The sequence below is a fragment of the Jatropha curcas genome, chromosome 11 (genome assembly GCF_041381405.1).
Source record: "Jatropha curcas cultivar XTBG-Jc1 chromosome 11, XTBG_Jcur_1.0, whole genome shotgun sequence".
NCBI lineage: Eukaryota > Viridiplantae > Streptophyta > Magnoliopsida > Malpighiales > Euphorbiaceae > Jatropha > Jatropha curcas.
The window spans coordinates 21,746,842-21,772,500 of NC_143161.1; the positions used below are offsets into that span (position 1 = coordinate 21,746,842).

Genomic DNA, 25,659 nt, shown 5'->3' on the forward strand with positions numbered 1-25,659 from the left:
ACACAAGGAGAAGGTCGTTTGATAACCTATTCCACCATAGCTTTTCACCTAAGCTAGTACACAAAAGTTTTTCAAATAAAAAACCTATCTACAACAGATTACAGAATCTATATAGATAGAGAGAAATGCAAATATAAGCACAGGAAAATCATAAATCAAGTTTAGAAAATCGATTTAAAGAACAGAACAGTTTTTCAAAAGATGTTATAAAATTTTCTTTTCTTTTAAAAATGTTTCGTGAAACAAAAAGACGAAAAAAAAGGGGTTATAAAAGAGAGCTTTGAGAGATAAAAATGTTGATGCAATGAACTCTTACTCTTGAAAATCAAATAAACCACGTCTTCATAAGAGGAAGACGTCTTTTATAGAGAGATGAAGATCCCGTTTTAGAGAGCGTGATCTTTAGATTTTAAAGAATAATTTTGACATTCCAAAAATGAAAGATACACAGAGATCTTTACTTATTTTGTTGCTAAAAATGTTTTAAGCCAAAATATTTTCTTTTAAGGTAAGTAAATAAAAATGAAAATTTGGACTTTCTTTATAAAATAATTTTCGAAAATAAAAGATATATAAATCTTTTTAAATATTTTGTTACCAAAACCAATTAAGAAAAAATCTTTTTCTTTTTGGAAAGTAAACCAAAAAGATCTTGATTTGACTTTTATTATTTAAGGCAATTTTCAAAAATCATTTTTGAGAGAGAGAAGAAATACTTTTGTGCTTATAAAAGAATATTCTCTCTATCCTACAATAAATCCTAAGATAATAACCACTAAAATCTTCAATAGTCTTCATGGTCTTCAATTAATCTTGGATTTGTAGAAACTTGCATTTTTTATCAATTTCCATATTTAAAAATAAATAAATCTGCATAAAATAATATTAGTATATACAAAAATATTAAATTTATTTGTTTTGCATAATCATCAAAATCTTAAGATAGAATAGACCCTTGAGCTAACAATCTCCCCCTTTTTGATGATGCATAAAATCATGTGCTCCCCTTAAATTTATGCATGTGAACAGAATTCAAGTTCTAAATATAATAAATTTGTCATGAAGAAAGATTAAAACTTATAAAACTCCCCCTAAATAAATGCAGTATAATATCTAAGGGGATTAGAACAAAATATGGTTTTAGAAACTGACATTAGAATTAAAACTAAATTCTAAGTGTAACATTTAGAATATATGTTTACAATTAAGAAATAAGTTCCAAAGTTTAACAATCAAAGCATATAATCAGAGCAAATATAAATTTGGAAATTGATACTAGAATTAAAACCAAGTTCTAAGTCTAATACTCAGAGTATACGTTAGAATAAAAACTAAGTTCTAAAATCTAATTATCAAAACATCATAGAAAGCATAAAGCATATTCTGTTTATATGGAAATGAAACACTTTAGAAATATTACAGATTAGAACATGATAAGAACATAGATTAAGTACTAAAAATATAACATTTTCCTGTAAGTACTTAAGCACAAAATATACTGTGTTCTCCCCCTTTTTGTCATCATAAAAGAGGGTTAGTAAATAAGAGCAACATTAAAGTAAAAACAATAAACAAAAAAATCTTGAAAATTTAAATAGAATAACACAGACTACAAACACAAATAAAAGATAGAACAAATAACAAAAAATTTTTTTCACAAAATATAGTCATGGTAGATTAGAAGGAAGTTAGAGGAGTTTGGAGTCAATTCTGAGTCTTTTAGAACTTCTGAGATTTTGTGCAGGAAAAGTCTCAGTAGGACTCTCAGGACGTTTAGAAGAGGGATGCAGATGAGGCTTTCTTCCATGAACTCTATGCCTTTCAGTAGTGTACTTTACTCTCTTAGGCTTTTTTGAGGTAGGAATCTAGGGCGTACCCTTAACCTTTAGAGTAGCTAGTCTTCTCTCATTGACACTTTTCATTCTTTCCCTAGACTTAATGAGGGGCTAATTATGTGCAATCACAGCCTTACCATGCTTGATAGCCTCATCAAGCTCCCTATTATGCTCTTCAATGGGTTCTTTTTCTATTTTGCTCAGTATAGCCTCTCTACTCTTTTGTGCTGTCAGGAATTTTGATGCTTTCTTAGCCTCAACTTCAGGCTCCTTTTTCTCTTCACTTAATTCTAACTTTTTTGTTTCAGCGTCACTGGCATCCTTAATTTCTACTACCTCTCCTTTTCCAGTTGACTCATTCTCTTTTCTTCTAGAATCCTTTTTCTCTTCAGTTTTAACCTCATCTTTCTCTCTTTCTTCCTCTTTTCTTGGTTCCTTTTCTGACTTTATTTCGACCTCAGCTTCTCTCTCTTTTTATTTTTCCGTTTCTTCCTTTTTCTCTTCTTCTACTTCTTCCAATTCTTCTTTCTCAATTTCTTCCAATTTTCCTTCTCCGTTTAATAACTTTCTCTTCTTTTTCTTACGCTCAACTTCATCTTCTTTTTTTGTTCTTTCTTTCTGTGCCTTTTGTTTTTCAACAGTACTTCTTTTTCTTTTTCTTCTTCACCTTCTTCATACTTTAGCTTCAAAGATCCACTATGTAACTTTGAAACACTATGACCTTCACTCTTTCTTAAATCAACTCTTAAAAACTCAAAGACAGGGGTAAGCACCATACCATAGGGTAGTTTCTTTGGGTTGTTCTGCATCTTATCAAAAATAATATGACACAGATTGAAAGATTTCTTTTCAATTATATGCCACATTATGCACAGTTCAACTTGATTTACATAGGAGAGCAAATCGCTCTTTGGGTAGATGTAGTGCACAATTAACTTATACAACCACTTCATGCTTTCGTTTAGATTGGAGCATTCAATTACATTCTGTTTTCTCGCAGATCCCTTCATAGCGATTTTCCTTATAAATTCTTCCTTTTTATACCCTTCTACCCTAGATATTTCCTTAATCTTTGTCACCTTAGACACATTATTTGGTATTTTATACATTTTGCTCAAATCAGTGTAAGATAACACTTTGGTTTCACCCTCGATTTTCACAGAAAGCGTCTCTGAACCACTGGCTTTGAGAGAGCCATAAATCTCCTTTACCAAACTCCTATAGCAAGGTCTACTTAAAGACAAAAACTCCATCCATCCCTGGAACTCAAATAGTTCCCTAAAGTTGAATTCTTGTTTTCCAAAGAATTTCCAGTCAACAACATATGAACGCATAAGATGATTTGGGGATAGAATGGTTTTACCTTTGCTGCGAGAACCAGAGTTCCTTCAATTTTTCTTCCCTTTTTGATTTTTCCATTTTACTTTTCTATTTTTCTTTCTTCAAACTCGATTCCACAACAGATTTCTTCTATCCCAATTCTTTCTTTTCATACTTCTTAGATAATCTCTTAAGAATTTATAGTTCTTGTTCAGTTAAAGAATTAGAGGAGGAAGAAGTAGAACTCTATTTGGCCATGTTTAGGGTTTTGGATCAGATTGTGCTTAGGCTTTCATTTGTGAGAAGGAGATAGAGAAGAGAAAACAGTAATTGATAGAAGAAGGAGTGGTTAATTAGAGAAGTTATAATTTTAGGAAAGAAAGATACACCTAAAAAGAGAAGTTATAGCAAAGAAGAAAACTTAAAAGAATAAAAACAGTTTTACGGAAAACTAAACCGACTAAAGATTTAAATAAAAGAAATAACACAAAAGAAAAATTGCTGCCAAAACTAAAACAAAATAAAATATAGAAACAAAATAAAACAAAATAAACACAAAACAAATAAAAATAGTAAAAATAAATAAAAATAAAAAACTGAATGTTTTGATTTGTCTAAAAAATAAATAGAATCTGATGGTGATATTGGAACTTTATATCAGAGCCTTATGCATCTCTTTTAGATAAAAACGTTTTTCAAAGTCACACATAATAGAATATTAGAACATAACATAGAGCAGGTCTCAAATATAGAAAGCATTTTAGGACATGCTCATAGAGTACTTAAGTTAAGAGTTTAGAACTAACATACCGAGTTCTCTTCTAATTAAGCTGAATTGGCTTTCACTTAAAGGTTTAGTAATGATATCTACTAATTGCTTTTCTATAGGAATGAACTCAATCACTATATCACCTTTTTGAACAGGATCATGTATGAAGTGATGTCTGATTTCTATGTGCTTGCTTTTAGAATGCTGGACTGGATTCTTAGATAAATTGATCGTGCTTATGTTGTCACATTTGATTGGAACCGTTTCTAATTTCAGAACATAGTTTGCCAATTGTTGCTTGATCCATAGAACTTGTGCAACACAACTTTCAACAGCAATATATTCTGCTTCTACAGTAGAAAGAGCAACGAATGTCTATTTCTTACTAAACCATGATACAAGGGAGCCACCTAGAAGCTGACAAGTTCCAGACGTGCTTTTTTTATCTATTCTGCTTCCTGCAAAATCAGAATCACTATACACAACAAGATCAAATGTATCATCTTTAAAATACCACATACCCAAATTAGAAGTTCCACAAAGATACTTTAGAATTATTTTTACAGCAATTAAATGAGATTCTTTAGGACATGATTGAAATCTAGTACATAAACCAACACTGAAGTGACTGTCAGGTCTGCTTGCTATTAGATATATTAAAGAACCAATCATACTTCTAAACAATTTAATATCTACATCCTTTCCATTTTCATCTTTTTCTAATTTTGAGGATGGGCTCATTGGTGTACTGCATACCTTGGCATTCTCCATTTTGAACCTTTTTAACAATTCTCGAGTATACTTGCCTTGGTTTATGAAAATTCCATTTTCGCATTGTTTGATTTGAAGTCCAAGGAAGAAATTTAATTCTCCCATCATACTCATTTTCAAACTCACCCTGCATAATCTTAGAAAATTCTTTACAAAGGTCATTAGTAGAACCAAGGATTATGTCATCAATATAGATTTGTACAACTACAATATCAGGTGCTTTATTCTTAATAAATAGTGTAGTATCAACCTTTCCTCTAGAAAAACCATTTTCTAACCAAAACTTAATCTATCATACCAAGCTCTGGGAGCTTGTTTCAAACCATAAAGAGCTTTAGTAAGTTTGTAAATATGATTTGGTTTATCACAAACTTCAAAACTGGATGGTTGTTCTGCATACACTTCTTCATTTAGAAAAGCACTTTTCACATCCATTTGATATAACATGAAGTTTTTAAACTATGCAAATGAACAAAGCATTCTAATGGCCTCAAGTCTAGCAATCAGAGTAAAGGTCTCATAAAAATCGATGCCCTCTTCTTGGTTGTAACCTTGAGCCACTAACCTTGCTTTGTTTCTCACAACATACCTTGTTCATTAAGCTTATTTCTAAACACCCATTTTGTTCCAATAATAGAATGGTTTTTAGGTTTAGAAACAAGCTTCCGAACTTGGTTTATCTCAAACTGATTTAGTTCTTCTTGCATAGCAAGAATCCAACTTTCATCATTTTGAGCATCATATAAATTCTTAGGTTCTAATTGAGAAACGAAAGCAACATTACCAAATATCTCTTAAATTGAGCTCTAGTCATCATCCTTTCTGAAGGGTTATCCATGATGTCCTCTTAAGGATGATACTTGTGGAATTGCCACTCTTTTGGTAATTCAGAATTCTCATTTTCTATTTCTAGCATTTGACTTTCAGTTGCGTTCAGATCTTCATGTTCATTTTCTGGTTCAGCCTAATTTTCAACGCTCTGCTCATTTTCTGGCTGTTCTAGTTGTTCTGATTGTTCATTCTACTTTTCTTGATTGAAATCTACAACATCATCATTTTCTAATATTCTAGACGTAGAATCTGATTCATCAAATACAACATGAATAAATTCTTCAACAACTAGAGTTTTCTTATTAAACACCCTATATGCTTTACTATTACTAGAATATCCTAGAAAAATTCCTTCATAAGATTTAGAATCAAATTTAGCAAGGTGGTTTTTCTTATTATCTAGAATAAAACATTTACACCCAAAAATGTGAAAATAACCAATATTTGTCTTTCTACCCTTGCATAGCTCATATGGAGTTTTTTTCAGTTTAGATCTTACCAAAGCCTTGTTTAGAATAGAACAAGCAGTGTTAATGGCTTCTACCCAGAAATACTTTAGTAACTTAGACTCACTCAGCATGGTTCTAGCCATTTTCTAAAGTGTTCCATTCTTGCATTTCACTACTCCATTCTGCTGGGGTGTTCTAGGTCCTGAGAAGTTATGGAAGATTCCTAATTTTTTGCAAAAAGCATCGAATTTCTGATTCTCAAATTCTCTTCCATGGTCACTTCTAATTGCAGAGATGTTGTATCCTTTCTCATTTTGTATTCTCTTGCGAAGATGGACAAACACGTCATATGACTCAGCCTTATTTCTAAGGAAGAGTGTCCAGGTGAATCTAGAATAATCATCTATAATAACAAATGCATAGAATTTACCTCTAAGACTAGAAGGAGAAATAGGTCCAAATAAATCAAGGTGTAGCAATTCTAAAGGTCTAGAAGTAGAAAAAGATGTTCTGGTTTATTTGCCCAATTGACAAGCATCACAAATGTGATCTTTTTAAAACTTTAACTTTGGCAAACTACGAACCAATTCTTTCTCAGACAGTTTAGAAATAAGGTGCATGCTTGCATGTCCAAGTCTTCTATGCCATAACCAACTAGAATTGTCAACAGAAACTAAGCATATGTCTAGGTTATGCATATCAGAAAGCTCTACTAGGTATATGTTCCCAAACTTTTTTCCAACAAATAAAGTTTTGTTATCATGCATGTTTTGAACTTCACAATAAGAGGGTTCAAAGATCACTCTTCTATTTTTATCACAAATCTGACTCACACTTAACAAGTTATAATGTAATCCTTCTACAAAGCATACATCCTCTATTGAAGGATTAGAACCTACCACACCAACACCAACGATTTTACCTTTTGCTTTATCTCCAAAGCTCACTGTACCTCCCTTTTTCTTTTCTAATCTAGGGAATTTCTTTCTATCACCAATCATATGCCTGGAGCAAGCACTGTCCATCTACCAGATTTCTATTTTCAGCTCACTCTTTAGGCACACCTAAAAAGATCACGCACATTTAGGTACCCAACTCGTATTGGGTCCTAGAGGGTTAATGGTAACAGGTGTATTCAACTTACTATGATTTTTCTTTCTGTCGAGACTATAGATTTTTTATGTTCTAAAGTCACAACATTATAAATGGCATTTTTCTTATTTGAAACATGATTTTATTTTGAAATGCTATCATAGCTAGAACTTGTCTTTTCTTTAGAAAATGATTCTGAAATTAACTTTAGAATTCTAATTCAGTTTTCAAATATTTATTTTCAGAATTTAGATTTTTACATTTTTCTTCAAAGTGTTTTAGATTTTCAGAAAATTTATCATTACAATCTTTAAGATCTTTGATCTCTATGATAAGATCTTTGCATGTAACTTCTTGATAAAAAGCATCTTTCAAATGATTACATTCAATTTTTAATTTTCTGAAATCTTTCTTCAAAACTTTATGCTTTTTAACAAGCTTTTCAAATTCAATGCACATGTTAGTATAAGTATCTAGAAGATCATTTTCAGATTCAGGTTTAGAAATACTTTCATTACTTTCTTCACGCTTTTGGCCTGTTGTATTTGCTTCAATACTTCCAACTTTCTTTGTGAAGTCAGAGTGTTGATTTCCTTGGATTCAGAATTGATAGTGGCCATTAGACAAATATTTGCAATCTCCTCATGGTCACTTTGACTTTCAGAATTAGAATCGTCTGAGTCACTCCAAGCAGCTACGAATGCCTACTTCAGCTTTTCTTTCTTTGACTTCTTTTTCAACTTAGGATAGTTAGACTTGATATGGCCAGGCTTGTTGCACTCATAACAAACCACTTTAGAAGGTTCTTTCTTAGGCAAGTTGCTATTTTTAGATGAAAAGTTCTTTTGATAAACTTTTTTTGTGGCCTTCCACTCTTTTTATAGAACTGTTTGAATCTATTAGCAACAAGTTCTAAATCATCATTATTAAGATCAGAAGAGTTAAGGCTACGTCATACTCCTACTTTTGAAAACCCTAAAAAAGTTAAGCATATTGCTGGGAGCCATAAAGCTCATAAAAAAAAAACCTCCTCTGCATCTTTCTTCTAAAAGATCTGAGAATCCAGCTGAGACCTCACCTACTCAAAACCTCAGGAGTTCTAAAAAGCCTAGAACTGGACCAGAACATCAATGATCCTTCAAACTTGTTCTAATTATGTGTTTCATTTGGACTTATGATAATCTGCTGTGTGTTTTTATTTTGTTTTGTGAACACTTTTTTTTTCTTTTACTCTGGTTTCTATTTGTGTTTGAAATTTTTTTTATTGTATTCTATTTAAAATTTTCTAGCTCTGTTTATTTTTTGTTTCTGTTTCTATTTTGCTCTAATTTGCTAACCCTCTTTCATGATGATAAAAAGGGAGAGAGCACTGTACACTTGATGCTTGAGTACTTAGAGGAGAACACAGTATATTGATTTAAGTACTTAATCTCTTTGCTTATCATGTTCTTATTTGGATATTTTTATTCTAATGCTTCACTTTTTTATGTGAATAGAATATGCTTTGTATGCTCAGATTGTTAGACTTTAGAACTCAGTTCTAATCCTAAAGTCATTTTCTGAATTTGTATTATATTCTAATGCCTAAAGCTATTATATTGCACTTATTCAGGGGGAGTTTTACATAAGTTCTAATCTTACTTCATGATAAATTTGTTATGTTTAGAACTTGCATTCTATTGACATGCATAAACTTAGGGGGAGCACATGTTATTTTGCTTGATAAATTTATTAGTTTTGTCATCATCAAAAAGGGCGAGATTTTTGGCAAAGGTCAATTTTATCTTGAGATTTTGATGATTATGCAAAACAAATAAATTTAATATTTTTTTATGTGCTAAAATTATTTTATGCAGATTTTTAATATGGAAATTGCTAAAGAAATCAAGCTTCTACAATCTCAGATTCTTTGAAGACCATGAAGATTATTGAACATCTTTTAGGGGTTCATATCTTAGGAAATATTATAAGATAGAGATAAAAATTCCCTTAAAAGCACAAATTCTCTTTTCTCTCTCTCAAAATCATTTTTAAGATATTCTCGAAAATTACCTTAAAAAGAAAAGTCAAATCTATGTTCTTTTAATTTCATTTACCTAAATAAAAAAGATTTTGGCAAAAATTATTTTTAGCAATAAATAAATAAGATTTACATACTATCTTTTTATTTTTCAAAAGTTAAAGATATTCTTTAAAGCAAAGGATCAATGTCCTTTATAATGGGATTTTTATTCCTCTTATAAAAACATTTTTCCTTCTTCGAAAATGTGAGATTTTGCAGAGAGTAAGAGTCCATTGATTAAAAGTTTTAGATCTCTCAAAACTCTCTCCTCAACCCCCTTTTTATTTTTTTTCATCTATTTGCTTCAAGAGATATCTTTTTAAGAGAAAAGAAAATTAGTAACAACTTTTTCTGAAGAATAGTTCTGTACTTTCTTTCTATTTTCAAAATATGTGTTCTATTCTTCTTGTGCTTATAATTGCATTTCTCTCTGTCTATATAGATTCTTATAATCTGTTGTAGACTAGAGGCTTTTAAACGAAAAACTTTTGTGTAACAGCTTAGGTGAAAAGCTGTGTAATAAAAGGTTATCAAGCGACCTTCTCCTTGTGTGAGATTCTAATGTCTTGATGTGAGTTTTTTGTTCTCTGCAAAATAGAAAGTGTAGAGGTTGACTAAAATCTTTAGAAATCTAATGGGACAAAGTTTAGATCTAGGTGTTGATATATTTCCTTGTAAAGTTGGTTTGTCTCTTACCCTTGAAAAGAGATAACATAGTAGAGGATCTCAAGATGAGTCTTGGGGAGTCGACGTAGGTGAGTTAGTGCTGAACCATAATAAATCTCTGTCTTTATCTTCTTTCATTTTCTACAGTGTTGCTTGATTATATTTTGTTTATACAACTATTAATCTTTTTAGAAATGCAAAGTTGTTTGAGTTTCTAATTAAAAACGTGAATAAGTTTTATCTCTATGGAACATTAGAACTCTAGATTTCTGTATTGTGATTATACCAAGTTCTAACATGTCCTTTTGTGGGTCCCGTTTATATATGGCACAACCCAAGAGGGGGGGTGAATTGGGTTTTCTAAAAATTTAACTTTCAAAAACAAAAATCAGAATTCTATTGCAGCGGAATTAGAAAGCATTTGTGCGAGTTAGTTATCAAGTTTAGAACTTCCTCACAAAGCTTATTGCACGATTAGAAAGACTCTGTGAAGAACAATTATTGCATTTAGAACTGCTTCACAAAGCTCAAGCAATTTTAGAATAACTCTGTGAAGGACAACTATTGCGATTAGAACAGCTTCACAAAGTTTATTGCTATTTTAGAAAGACTCTGTAAACAACAGTTATTGCATTTTAGAACTGGTTCACAAAGCTTTAAGCAAGATTAGAAAACTGATTATAATTCATATTGTGAATTACACTGAATATAGAAGGACAGATTAGAACTTGGTAAAATCACAATATAGAAATCCAGAGTTCTAATGTTCCACAGAGATAAAGCTTATTCACGATTAGAATCAGAAACTCATTAACAACATCGCATTTCTAAACAGATTAACAGTTGCGTAAATAGAATATAATCAAGCAGAACTTCAGAAAGTAAAAGAAGATAAACACAGAGATTTATAGTGGTTCGGCACTAACTCGCCTACATCCACTCCCCAAGACGCATCTTGAGATCCTCCACTATGTTATCTCTTTTCAAGGGTAAGAGACAAACCAACAATACAAGGAAATAGATCAACACCTAGATCTAACCTTTATCCCACTAGATTTTCCAAAGGTTCTAGTTAACCTCAACCCCTTCTCATTTTGCAGAGATCAGAAACTCAAATCAAGACATTAGAATCTCACACAAGGAGAAGGTCGCTTGATAACCTATAACACCATAGCTTTTCACCTAAGCTATTACACAAAAGTTTTCAAATAAAGAGCCTGTCTACAACAGATTACAGAATCTATATAGACAGAGAGAAATGCAAATATAAGCACAGGAAGAACAGAAAACGAATTTAGAAAACAGATTTAAAGATCAGAACTGTTCTTCAGAAAATGTTGTTAATAAATTTTCTTTTCTCTTAAAAATTTTTCTTGAAGCAAAGAGACGAAAAGAAATAGGGGGATTAAAGAGAGAGCTTTGAGAGATTTAAGCTTTAAACAATAGACTCATACTCTTTTGCAAAACCCGATCTTTTTAAAAGAGGAAATGGTTTTTATATGAAAAGATGATATTCTCTTTTGAAGTTTACGTTGGGATTATTTTTTTTTTTTGCTTTAATGAGCAATAAAGTTTCTGATGTTTTTAAACTAACGAGGCAATGCATGGGTTGCAATTAAAAGGGCTGTTTGACCACATTTAATATTCACACATGCAAGGTTTGAAGATGAAAGGTTCAGTTTAGAAAACAGTGTAACATTTATATCAGAAACAGATAGCTGTATTAAATCAGTTTAGAAAACAGTGTAACATTTATATCAGAAACAGCCAGCTGTATCAGAAACAGATAGCTGTATTAAATCAGAAACTGCTTTTTAGATCAGAAAATGCTTTTTGCAGAATATCATTTAATAGCTACCAAGAATATTTACTCCAAAGATATTTTAGATGGAAAAACGTGAAGAGTAAAGATTTTGGCTATATCCTCTTAATAAATTTATTCAAAAACATTTCAAAAACAATTTTGAGAGAGATAAAATAGATTTGTGCTTATAATATCATTTACTCTCTATCCTACAATAATTTCCTAAGACTTATTATAATACTAACCAATAGAAAATATCTTCATTAATCTTCATGGTCTTCAAATAAAAATCTTGGGATGTAGGAACTTCATTTCTTCAATAATTTTCAACAATAATTTCTGCATAAAATAATATTAGCACATACAAGAATATTAAATTTATTTGTTTTGTATAATCATCAAAATCTCAAGATAAAATTGACCCTTGAGCCAACACCTTTTATATTCACTGTAAATCACAATCTAAGTTATAATCAGTTTTCTAACATTGTATAAGCTTTGTGAAGCAGTTCTAAACACAATAACTGTTTCTTCACAGAGTCCTTCTAATCCTAAAACAGCTTTATGAGAAAGTTCCAAAATTGATAACTGACTCTTGCAAATGTTTTCTAATTTCGCTGCAACAGATTTCTGATCTTGAGTTTTTGAAAGTCAAATTTTTAGAAACCCAATTCACCCCCCTCTTGGGTTGTGCATATATAAATTGGACCCACAATCTATAATAGAGTCTGACCACAATGAGATAATTGATTATCTTCATGCATAATGATACTAGATTATTACCTAGTATAAAAGATTTTAAAATCATCACTAACCTTTCTTTTCCTTTTCCATTGCAATTTTTGGATTATTGTATGATGATTTTGAAACTTTGCATATATATATAGAAATAGAATATAGAAATAGAAAGAGATAAACTAGAAATTAAATCTCTTATGTCAATGACACCCAAAAGGGAATATTAAATGAATGAAATTTGGATATATATGGAATATAATGAAATAGAGCCACTTTGAGGTTCCCTATGAAATGAGGCATGGAATGAAGACACTACGAAGAAGTTTCGGGAGTTACAAAGGAAACTGCAAGCTCATATTATAGGTTGAGAATGGGAATTGAACTCTATGAGATCGAATCTCCCATTGTTCCTTAATAGTTCAATAGTAGAGCGGTCGGCTGTTAACTTACTGGTCGTAGCTTCGAATCCTACTTGAGAAGATTTGGTTCATTCCGAATTCAAAATGAAAGCGTTTGTTTTGACTGTTAAGAGTAGATAACTCATTCACTGTGTCTTTCTTTCTATTGCATTCTATCTCATCATATCACATTCTATTCTGTGATATTTGGGAATCATCATCAATAACTCAGTGTAGGTAAGTCAAGTACAATCCTTTGTTACACAGTTGGAGACTAATTGTTTTTCAAAATATGGTCACAATATAGACAAATATATAATATCTATATATTACATTAATTAATTGAAGGATTCACACGCTAATAATAAACAAATATATAAAGTTATAAATTAAAGTACTTTGTGTTTTTTTAAAAATATCTTATCCTCCAACATATCAATCTTGTCATCTTTGACCTAACTGTAACTATGATTCTTGGAATCTAAAAAGACTAACCACCATTAGAAAAAGAAAAACTCTTATGCTGAATATAGAAAAATAAAAAATTGGCCAACATACTTCCATCTCAGAGTTCCAATTATGTTATAATATCTTTTTAATGCATTATGTTCTCGAATATCTATTTCTCAAGTGAAATCTTATTCACACAAGGAACTTTTAAATCTTGGACATTAAGAATCCCACATCGACTAAATACCATATCTATCAAAGGCATGTAAGAGTGACAAGCTGTCATGACCCGTTTCCATGGCCGGAGCGACACTAGGGCCCAAGTAAGCTTAAGGCCCCCGAGCCCGTAGTAAGCCTGAAACACTAAAATCTACTATCTCAATATAAATTTCAAACATTCAGCCCATATTACTAGGAAAAATAAACCTCAAGATTTTATTATACCTCGGCCCAAATTTATCATCTTTAACATTCCATAGTTCGAGCCCAATTTACAGTACATCACATTTCTAATATGGGCTCACAGAATTATTTCATCTATGTTAATACATGACTAAATGTAAGTAAATTCTACAATTGCGAAGTCACTAATTGTTTGATATACATACCTTCTTATACATATAGTTATATAGCAAAATAATTATGGAACTAGGAAAATTTCTTTATAGCCCTGTGGCGAAGAAACATAGCTTAAAAACTGAATTAAAGACAAACTTACTTCCTGAAAAATTAAACAAGACATGTGAGTTTTCTAATGAGTAATAATTTATTGCACAACACACGCATTCACACAAATGTGTAAACATATAAATCTAGTCATACGACTAGCTATATGCTCACGCAACCAGTCATAAAAATTTCATATTACCAGCACTCACAATTATTAACATCTTCACATAATCACCTCACATGGAAATTGGTCTGTGGTCACCTAAACCCCCAGTGAGCTGTCCTCCCACATGGCTTACCCTCTCATAATGTGTGCACCAGGGAGTCGATCCCCCATACATGGCCGACTGGTCTAATCCTCACTTGACCAGCCTTCTCATTTTTTTTCCATTCCAATAGGAGGCCACCCTGTGGTTTATCCTTATTATCCATATCATATCATCAGCTGCACACGGGGGCGCCGATCTCCCATTCGGCCAACGATCTCGTAGACCGCCCTCACAAACCCATGGTGACCCACTTCATTCCAACTCTAAACAAACATGGCAGAACATCGTAATGCAATGCACAATTAGACATCCATACTCAAATGCAAATAAATAAAAAAATAGTATTAATAATAAACAACAATGATAAAATAAATAATAATAATAAACAATAATAATGAAAATAAATAAATAATTGAATAATTAAATGAATAATAATGATAATAATAAAATAATTAGAGCACTTTATTTATTATGTATCAAGTTATAGGATTAATCTAAATAAACTTATTAGTTATGTTATTAATTAAGACTAGTCTAGGTTCTATCGAAATTTTGATAGCACCATTCCTAAAATTTGACTAAACCTCAATTCAACAGTACGTTTCAAAGCCCATCCTCCAGGCAAATCCAAAATAACTAACCCCGTCCGCGATAACCAGTATTCATTCATCTACTCATTCACTCAATTCACACAGCCCATCCATCGGGTAATCAATCAATTTAAGTACCCATCCTCCTTAAACTTTAACCATAAATTTACAAACCAATTCCAATAATATCCATATAATATTATTTAATAAATCATAAGTTAACTAAATTAATAGCTTTATGGTAACTAATTTGTTAAGTTGTTAAAACTTTATTTAGCAATAACTAATTATATCTACTACCTATTTAAATTCGATTATTATGTCAATATCAAAAGTGGTTAGGCCTCCCGACCCTTAATTTATCAAAATTTCGCATCTAACCGTTAACCGACTAAAACTCATCTTACTTTATGGTAATCAAAATTTCACATCTAACCGTTAACCGACTAAAACTCGTCTTACTTTTCGTATGCACAACCAACTAGTTTTAGACTAATGATCATCTAATTAACTAATTAATTAATTCTAATTTATCTCCTCCTCAAATCACCTAATTATAATATTAATTCATGTAGTTTATTTAACAATGTTAAAAATTAATTTGTAACTACATTATACCAGTTAACTAATTCCTAGCAAGGATTATAGTTGATTAATTATTTATGCAAATTCAATTTAATCAATTAATAGTTTTAAATTCAGAGTTTATAACACTAATTGGAAAATAGGTCTTAGGACGTACCGATCGAAAGTCGGGTGACGATTCCAGAATGCACGCGAGGAGAGGAAGATTATGTCTCTTGGTGCCTCGCCGGAGTATCGCCCGATGACCATCGTACACAGTGGCCGGAAAAGTCAAAACTGGCCAGAAATTTGCAACGATCATACCATTCGACTCAAAATTCACCAAGGATTCCATTTCTAGCGTTAGTTTAGTGAGATTAGCCCTCTAATTGGACAAAGCAGCTCGACAGCTGCTTACCGCCGCCTTCACTAGCACTTCCACTTCACGGGCTCCATCTTCAGAATTAATGGAGGGGAACTTCTGGAGGTGACTAGGAGTCGATTGGGTCCCTTCCCGACGCCTGATATCCACTGAACAGCGAGATTTTGTAGGAAAATCGAAGAGCAAAGTGCAGTTTGCGGAAACAGGTCCGATTGCGCCGCTGGAGCTCTGTTCGCGTAAGAGGAGGCTGGAAACTTAGTCAGTGGCACAAGGTGAGTTGTCCACCACCCCGTGCTCGTCGTGCGGTGGCCGAAAACACAGTGCATGGGGAGAATATGAGGCTGTCGCGCATGGTGGAGGAAGAAGGAGAAGAAAAGAAAAAGGAAGGAAGGAACAATCTGGAGCTTCTAGACCATTGCGGTTCGATTCGAATCAGTTCAGTCTAATTCAATGATTTTGCTCAATTTGCTTGGTTTTCAGATTTTTCACGTGGTTTTCGAAAACAATCAAATAAATTTTCAGACCCGATTTGATTTATTTTAATTATTTTACTTAGGTTTCAAAACATTTCCTTATTTTACTCAATAATAATAAAAACAATAATAATAATGATATTTGATTTTAGGATAATTAATTTATATGGTAGTTACACCCACATATATTTTTATAACCCACTTATATTTTTATAACAGATCAGTAGCTGGAGTTCCGTATTATTTCTCGAAAATTTTAAGTGTTCTGAAATCGAAATTTCCGATAATATATTTTTGGGCTTGGGTGCAACTGGCAAATTTGGGCTCGAATCGAGACTGTATTACATTCGCAGCCCACGCAGTCAAAATTTATGACTTTTAATTTAATAAAAATTCAAAAGTTTCAAAAATAAAAATTCAGGGTATTTCACAAGCTAGCTAATTAGTTAGTACTAACCTCTTAGCATTGTTTGATTAAGCCCAAGCAAGCTCATACACATTAATAGTGTTAAGCTCATGAAAGTGCTTTATATTAGTTCAACACGCAAATGGAAAAAAAGATAAATTGTATTACGTTATATAACCAAAGGTTACATTGATGGAATCACATAACACAAATGAAGGGGGAAAGCTAAAAGTTTAATATTAATATAAAAATCTAACTTAAAGCTTTTATTATTGTAAAATCTAACTTTCTTGTTTATTAAAATAATAAATGAAAGTGGGTAATATAAAGATATATGATTTAGTAAGCGTACCATCCAAAAGAACTCCAAAAAATATTAAAATTTGTTATATAATAATGAAATTATATAAAAATAGAAAATATTAAAATTTGTCAGAAACTCCAAAAAATATTAAAATTTGTCAGAAACTCTTCTGAGTTCTTTTGAAGAAAGACAGCCATTAGACATCAATTAGGTTAAAACGAAAATCATAAAAAAAGAGAAAAAAGCAAGAGAGAAAAAGGTGAGCATTTAATTCCTTGTCGAAAAGGCTTCTGGAACCCCTTAACCGTCATTCTTTAAGGCGTTTGAGCTGTTTACAATCCTCAGTCTGAGGGTTAGGTAATCCCTTTAAACCTTTTCTTTATATTTTTATTTATTGTTGTTTATTTTGTTATTGTTTGGTAGTTTAATCTTAGTTAAACGGTACTCTATTCACTTTTGGTTGTTTTTTAGATCTTATTAAAGCATGTTTAAATAAAAGAATGATGTAAATAAGTCGTTTCAAAAGTAAGCATGGACCAGAGCAGCTGTGTCACGCAGCCAGTAGATCCGCAACGGACCTGGAAGTTGAGTGACGGAGCTGTTCATGTCCAAAATATCGTTTTATTACCCAGATTAGTTGCATCACGCAGCTATCAGATCCGTAATGGATTTGGAGGTTACGTGACGGAACTGTTCATATTCACGATTTCATTTTATTTTTAATATTCTATTTTTAATTGTGGATCTAAAATATGCGGTGATGGATCTGGAGTTTCAAGAACAATTAGGTCACGCGACTATTAGATCCGTCACGCAACTATTCTTCCAAAGAACAGCTGGTGACGCGACTATTCTAGGGTTCCAGAAACGATTTTTGTACTTTTTTAAAATAATAAATTTTGTACAAAATAAAATTTAATTTTTCCAATAAATCTGAAAAATAACCAATTATGAACATATTACAGTTTAATTAGGTTTAGAATATTAGATAATAATTATGCATGATTTTGGGTTTTTGGGGTTTTGGGTTCCAATTTTTATTCGGGTAGAATGTATTTTTAGGTTCGGTTTGTGGCCCGCCTTTAACCATAAGGCAAGAGCGGCTCTTGCATTTATTTTGATTTAACCGCTTTGATTTGGATGATTTGAATGATTTGGATGATTTGGATGAGTATTCATTCGGGTTGGGTTTAAATAAATAAATTGGCTTTCTTAACTAAAACAAATTAGAAATTGTAGGTTAAAAGAGGCCAGTTTTTTCGGGCGTCGGCTTCCAACGGGCCGACATACCCAATTCCCTTACCCAGAATCGCATTGGTGATCCTGACTAGTCGTTTAAATAATTTGGTCTTGAACAAAATTGGGTTTAAAATGGAGTCATTTTTATAAAATAAAATTGGAAACGGTCCCATTGCCGAAATAATGGGTGGCGACTCAAAAATGTTTTATAAGACCGATTCATCGGCATCGTATCCAAAATGTTTTGTCACCACTGTTCAAAATAAAAATCACTTTTCCATAAAAAATCAAAGGTGATAGTTTTTCGGATCGCTCGGGGGCGGTGCGAAAACAGATTGGCGACTCTGCTGGGGAAGCAACCACTAATCCCCAATTATTTTTTAATAATAACTAGTTGGTTGCAATCAGGAATTAACTCTACAAACCTACGTTTTCTAAAAATTGTAAATAAAATTGGTTAGAAAGCCGCCGAAAAATTCTTTAATCGTCCGTGTTTGTTCATTTATTTGCTTTATTTTATTTTTCTAAGATTCTTGCATTCATACTGCATTTTTCTCTTCTCACTACTTTCTACGCACATTATCCCTCGGTATCATTGTTAACTTTGAAGGTGGATCTAGCCTCGTAAAGAACGAGGAAAAGGGTTCATTGCTTTTCTGTTTGGTGGTCTCAAGCTCCCTCCGGGTAACATCCACCTCTATGTTATAATGATATTGCGTATTAAACTGAAATAACCCGAATTTTTATTTTCAAAATTTTTCCAATTAAATTTAATGAACCGACAGCCTGGAAATTAATATTAATATTTTAGTGCAACTACTATGAGAAACCGAACCAAAAACCGATTGAAAAATTTGAAAACCAGTTAAAAATCGATGATTTGGGCCGAATCGAACCGGTTCGACCCAAACCATCTAGAAAATTCTCTTTTTCTTTTATCTCCAACGCTAAACTCACTCCCCCTCACCAGCGCACCTCCACTCCATCGCCACTGTCACCACAGCGCCACCGCCACTCCTCCCTCTTCTTCTTCTTTTTCTTCTCCTTCTTCTTCTTCTTCTCCTTCTTCTTCTTTCCTTTCTTCCTTTTTCTTTCTTTTTCTTTCCTTGTGCCTGCGTTCTTGGCGAGACAGAGGCAACGCAGCAGAGCCGCGCGCCACTGCCACTCGGCCACCGCCCCTACTGCAGCTCGGCAACGCAGCAGCTCCTCGTCTCCTCGGCCAGATCGCGTTGCTGTTCCTCTGTCGCGCCTACAGCAGCAGCACAGCCTTGTCAAGCCGTCGCTGCCACTACAGATCGGGCCTCCGCCGGCGTCACAGCAGCTCTGCCGTCTTTCCAGCACGCCGATCGGTCGTCTCCACCTCTCTCCGCCACTGCCAGTCGAGTTCGACCACCGGCAGTTACTGCTTTTAACCCGACACGCGTAAGAATTTTCGATCTAGCAATAATTAATTAATTAACGTTAATTTAGTTAATGTTATTTAGTTAATGTTATTAGTAGTTAATTAATTAACATTAATTGTGTTAATGTTAATGTTATTTAGATAATGAAATATTAGTTAATTAAATTAGTATTAGATATTAATATTAGATAATGAAATTAATTTTATTATTTGTAATTAATTAATCTAGCTAAGTTAATGTTAGAAATGTTAGATAATGAAATTAATCTTATTATTTGTAGTTAATTCAATTTGGTAAATGTGAGTAGTTAATAGCTTTATAATTTTATTGTTGATTTAATTAAGGTAGCTTAGATATAATGTTATTGTAATGTATAAATTGGATTGTGTGGTGATGTTGAGATTAAGGAGGATGGGAAACTGTTGTTTGATTAATTGCCCGACGGATGGGCCGTATGGATTGAATATTTGTGAAATTGTTGATATTTTAACAGGTAGATAGTCCAATTTTTAGGGGAGATGCTGCCGAAATTTCGGTAGAAAAATAAAATAAATTCGGTATAAAAAAAAATAAATAAATAAATAAAATAAATTTCGGTAGGAAATAAAATAGAAGTCAAAAGAAAATAAAGAAAATAGTGTTCGGTAGAAAAATAAATTTATTATAGAAAATAAATTAAATCTCGAGATTAAATTACGTAGAAGAGTTAGAATATAAAATAAAAATTTTAGAGTGGTAAAGAAATATTTTGTCTGATAGAATTATTTTCTGCTGTGTCCTTCTTTTTCTTAGATCGCCCGGGTCCATCTAGTGCTCCTCCAGGACAACATCGAAGCTAGAATTTCGCTCTCCATCACTGTGAGTAATAATAAATAATGCATGTCAACACTGCATTTGCATAACATTACATTTTTATATATTTACATATTGTATTTTCTCAAATATATTATGTTATGATCACTATAATTATACTTATGCATAATTGTGCATTTGGATGAAATTGGTGTATTATGATAAATGAATTGTTTGATTATTTGTGCTGTGTATATACTGTGCTCTGTTTGTGTGGAGTTAGGATGAAGTGGGTCACCCTGGGTTTGTGAGGACGGTCGATAAATATGGATCCTGATGAACTGATGAAATTGGACCGTCGGCCGGGTAAATGGGAGATCGGCGCCCCCGTGTGCACCTGATGAATTGATGAAATGATGTTGATGAGATGGAAAAGAAAAGAGAGAATGTAAAATAAAATATTGAGAGGACTGGTCAAGTGAGGATTAGACCGGTCGGCCAGATATGGGGGATTGGCTCCCCGGGTGCACATGTTTGAGAGGATGGGCTGTTTGAGAGGACGGCTCGTCGGGGGTTTAGGTGACGCCACTGACTAATTTCCACGTGATGTGATTATTTGAAGGTGATATTGTTTGTGGGTGCTGATGTAATGTCATATGATTGACTGTTGTGTGTTCATTCAGTATACTAGGGTGCATTTTGCTTGACTGTATGTGGTGTGTATTATTTATTATTATTCACTGAGTTGCAAAACTCACCCCCCAACAAACCTCCCAGGTACTAGGAAGCAGCTGATTCGACTGAAGCTCTGCAATCTTCTCCGCAGAGTTACAAATGTAAACTTTATATTCATGTTATTTAATTTTGGATGTATAAATTATTCCGTTATCAGATTATTTTTAGACTCCGCAGTTATAGGGTTGTGTATTAATATTGGACTTATTGTTAGCACTACACTATAAATTAAATGTTAGGTAATTAGCTGCAGGTGAACTAGTAAGCCCATAACGTGATTATAATTTATTGTGAATAGGCCCTGGTTATACATTATGTGTTATTTGAGTTTGGGCCAGATGTTTGTATATGGGTTTACTGTTTTGATGAAATTGGAAAAGATAGGTAGACATATTGGATAATTTAGGCTTACTACGGGCCTCGGGGGCCTTAAGCTTACCTGGGCCCTAGTGCCGGTCCGGCCCATGGAAACGGGTCGTGACAAAGGTGGTATCAGAGCATAAGTTTATAAGTTTAGATGTAACTGCGGAGTAATTCCTGTCATGTCTTGACATTGTCCTCCTTGCTTTTCCCTTCAGCGTTGTTCGCAACCAGACTAAAGTCAAGTTGTTTAATGATTAAAATTTGCATCCTTGTTCGTTAGAGATGTGATTTAGTTAATGATGCTAGGAGACGGTTTAAACAAAAATCCTTCTATGGAATAAATAATAGTCATATATAATTTAAGTATGTAAGAAGATAAGTTGCATATGAATAATAAATTGAAGTCAAATACTGTAAGTGTACTATTTTATTTAATATGTGTTGAATGTAGAATACATATAAAAAAAAAAAAAAAGATGCATGAGTGCGTGTATATGTGTGCCTGCAGAATTGAGAATTAGTTGCTAGTTTTATTTAATAAGAGAACTAAACGATTCGGATTTGAGGACATTAGAATATATTTAATTGGTGCCTTGAATTAATATATGTATTTGGTGACATTTACATGATGTTGGTTGGTGGAATTTATTATAGTTATTGGGGTAAATATTTTCTGGATGGAATAATTACATTAATTAGTATAAGTACATAACTGATTTTTTATAAGATTTAAATATTGAAGGATTTGGTGTGATTTGCTATAATAATTGGAGATGAGTATTTTTCATAAAGAATAATATTGGTGGAATTATTATACCAAGTGATTTTTAATTATGAGAAGTAATTACTGCTTGGTGGAGTAAAGTGTATTGTAGCATTCATCAACTATTCCTTTTCAAGTGTATGAATATAGGGAATCATATAAATTATTGTGGTTATAAGAAACGTAAATTGTGATCCGTAGTAAGAGACAAATTACTCTACTCTGTATGCATTTAGTAATGGATATTGTGTGGATTGTGGCATCTTATGGTTTAATATGGTACAAGTAAGAATTAAATCTAATGGTATTTAGCTTTTGATATTTAAAATAATTGTTGCACACTCGATGGTATGTGAATTACAATCAATGATTTTGTTTAATGGGAGATTCTATGATCTGAGGACTCCATAAGGGAATTAAGGTACTTACGTTATGTAAATATTGGGCTATGATGATTAAGAGTATTGGTGAATGACATCGGACATGGAGAGATAATTGTCCAATTATTTAATTGATATAATACTAGTAAATTAGATAAGTAAGGATGGATCTAGTCCTGTTATTGTATGGATATTAAGAAAAGAATCAATTGTAGAAACGTGAAGAGTATGAATTAATGTGAGTTAAATGAGGATAGTCAGTAATTAGAGGTTTAATAAATTAGGGATTATGGGTAACAAGATTCGATGAAAATAAAAATAATGATACATCAGCGGATTTAAGATAAAGACCTCTATATTTTGGGATTTCATGAGTGTAGAAAAATTGTGGTTTACAGTCATGAAAGAGTTATGGATCCATGTGTGATATAATTAAGATCTTAGTACATGTAGAATGTTTAATAAGCCAGACTAAGCTTATGGACCAAGTATAATAAAATAAAAGTAAAAGATAGCAAAGGAAATTAGTGGTTTTGGGATTGAAATGCTATTATATTCGATGATAATTATATTAGGAAAATTATAGCTTGAATATAATTTGAATATAAAGAACAGAGGAGAATAATGTTTGTATAATTAAACAGTTTCTTGTTATCTCTTGGAGTATAGAGAGAATGTGAATGTTAAGAAATTAAATGATCATGAATAGTAATTTTATGATGTAATTAAATTAAGATCTAAAAAAAAAAAAAAAAAAAAAAAAAAAAAAAAAAAGAAGAGTTGTGAAAGTTCAAAAGATGCTTTAGAATAAGTAATTAAGAATAGGTAGTTAGACAAAAAGAAGTGAAATATTATTAAAAGTAGAAAGATGGAACATGTATACTATTGAAGGTAGGGAAATGGCTTTTAGGTTTAAAATAGTCATCACTATCGGTGATAATTCTAATAGAATATTAAATAAATAATTGATAATGTTATAAACCAACCTTATGAGTTGAGTTAATCGGGTCCTTGCAAGGTGAGTTTTGAGAACTTTGTGGTTCATATATAGTAAATTCATATTCTAAAAAGAGATCAAAGGTAGGAAGTTATTGAATGTCTGGTGGTATACAAATAGATAATGATTTAAGGATTGTAATCCCGATGATGAAAGAACTTAGTACTTATATTCAGAAAGATAGACTTTCTACTCGAGAGAGAGATAAGAAAATTTTGACTTATGTAATTTGATAGCATCTAGTTGGGAAATAGTAATGATTGGGAATAAGAGTTGATAAAAGATCATGGGGGCTTAGCTTGAGATGACAACGAATGTGAATAAATTTAATCTCTTGACGTAAAGCAATTAAAATAAGGAAATTCTATTAATTAGTGCAACTTTTGCAAGTTACTTGTTTTATTGGATAAAGAAGGAAAATTATATTTATGTCCTTAGTAGAACGTAAAGGTAATTAGAGTATTTTCATTTATTAGTAAGCTAGCTGGGTTTTAATTTACTATTTATTTTGGATATTGAAAATTTGTGCAAGAATAAACAAGTGAACTTGAGATAGTTTTAACAACTTTGGTGAGGAGAATACATGCTAGTATTTGAAGACTGAAAAGATAAACTATAGAACTATTGGATGTGATTACGGGATGGTTTAAGATTATATTTTAATTATATTGGAATGCCAACTCATGGATGTCGATTAGATCATTAATCAATTTAAATTGCTCATGGTTCGATTGAGGTACCGTTTAGAGCGAAAATTATTAATGCATAATGTGGAGTCAATGTAAAGTTATTCCGAATTCCTTAGTAATTGAGAGAAATTATGATTGAATGAATAGAATTGTGTTATAAATGGCAGTTTGCGACTTATCTTATTGTTTAAGGGAAGATTTAAATAGTTAGGTCCATTCGAGAACTGGTACATTGTAACTCTGATGTTGAAGGATTCAATAAGTTGTTAACCTTGTTTAGGGTAAAGAATGTAGAGAGAACATAATTAAGGTTGAGGATATTCTTAGATCGTATAAGGTATAAATTGTACAAATCTTGGAGATGATAGACTTGGAGAAAAGGAATAACTCAATGATATTATTATCTGAATATTCATAGGCATTCATGAGATTAAGAATAAACATAAGACAAAGGACATAGTCTAATCAGGAGTTGAATTATGGGTTTAACATTCTTGATCTCTTACTTAGCTAGAGAAATGTCATGATTTTGTTTGAAATAAGCTTGTAGTAGTGGCAAGAATTTGTTCTCTTTAGTTGGAAATGATCAAATAGTACTTAATAGCAGAATTTGATAAGAATCGAAAACTTTCTTGAATTGGCAGCAATCATCTTACTTAATTATGAACAACGTCAATGATTATGAGGGCAAATATATGGAATTGGAGTTGATGGAAAATGGATGAGTCAGCATGTAGGTTTTGAATTTTAAAATAAGGAGTCCAAATTGAGATAGTAGTAAATTTGATTGAATATGCGGATTCTTATATAAGTAAGGTTAAATACTTGGTTTGTGTATGAGTTTCTTATGGAGCGATGATCTTTGCCTATGATAGCTAGTGAGAGAATAAATGACGATACATCAATGTAAGGACACATGATTTAGAGCTAATGAGATTAATAACCCTTACTTAAGCAGAGGTTATAAGTGATTAAAATTCTTACGTGTAAAGGTGAATACTAGTGTCGAATCTGTACTTTAGGTAATGAATATTTGACTTGACTTGACGACTTATAGATATAGTACAACTCAAGTTTAAATTAACTATGGTAATAAGGTAGGTAACTTTGGGGCTAGATTCATCTCATAATCATCCTACCCTCCCTATAAATTGAATTTTCTTCCCATTGGTTTGTCTTCATAATTTAATAAAAATTAATTCTACTGGTCTGACTAACGAACTTAAAAATATTTATCTCATCTTCTTGATTCATCCTTCTATCTGCTCAACAGCATTATGTGAGAAGTACAGCCACCATTGTCGTAAACAATTGTTGCATCCTAGTTTCTTGTTATTTTCAAAATTCGAGGACGAATTTTTTTAAGGGGGGGAGACTGAAATAACCCGAATTTTTATTTTCAAAATTTTTCCAATTAAATTTAATGAACCGACAGCCTGGAAATTAATATTAATAT

At 32.1% G+C, this 25,659-nt stretch overlaps 1 long non-coding RNA gene across 1 annotated transcript in view; it reads left to right on the top strand.

The window, feature by feature from the left end:
- The first annotated feature begins 18,812 nt into the window (after positions 1–18,812).
- The window catches only part of LOC149492732 (uncharacterized), a 9,390-nt gene continuing 2,543 nt past the window's right edge, over positions 18,813–25,659 (top strand). Inside the window, exons 1-3 of the long non-coding RNA XR_016318955.1 lie at positions 18,813–19,503; positions 20,277–20,342; positions 21,054–21,112. This is a non-coding gene — a long non-coding RNA (uncharacterized LOC149492732). The remainder of the gene's footprint in view (positions 19,504–20,276; positions 20,343–21,053; positions 21,113–25,659) is intronic.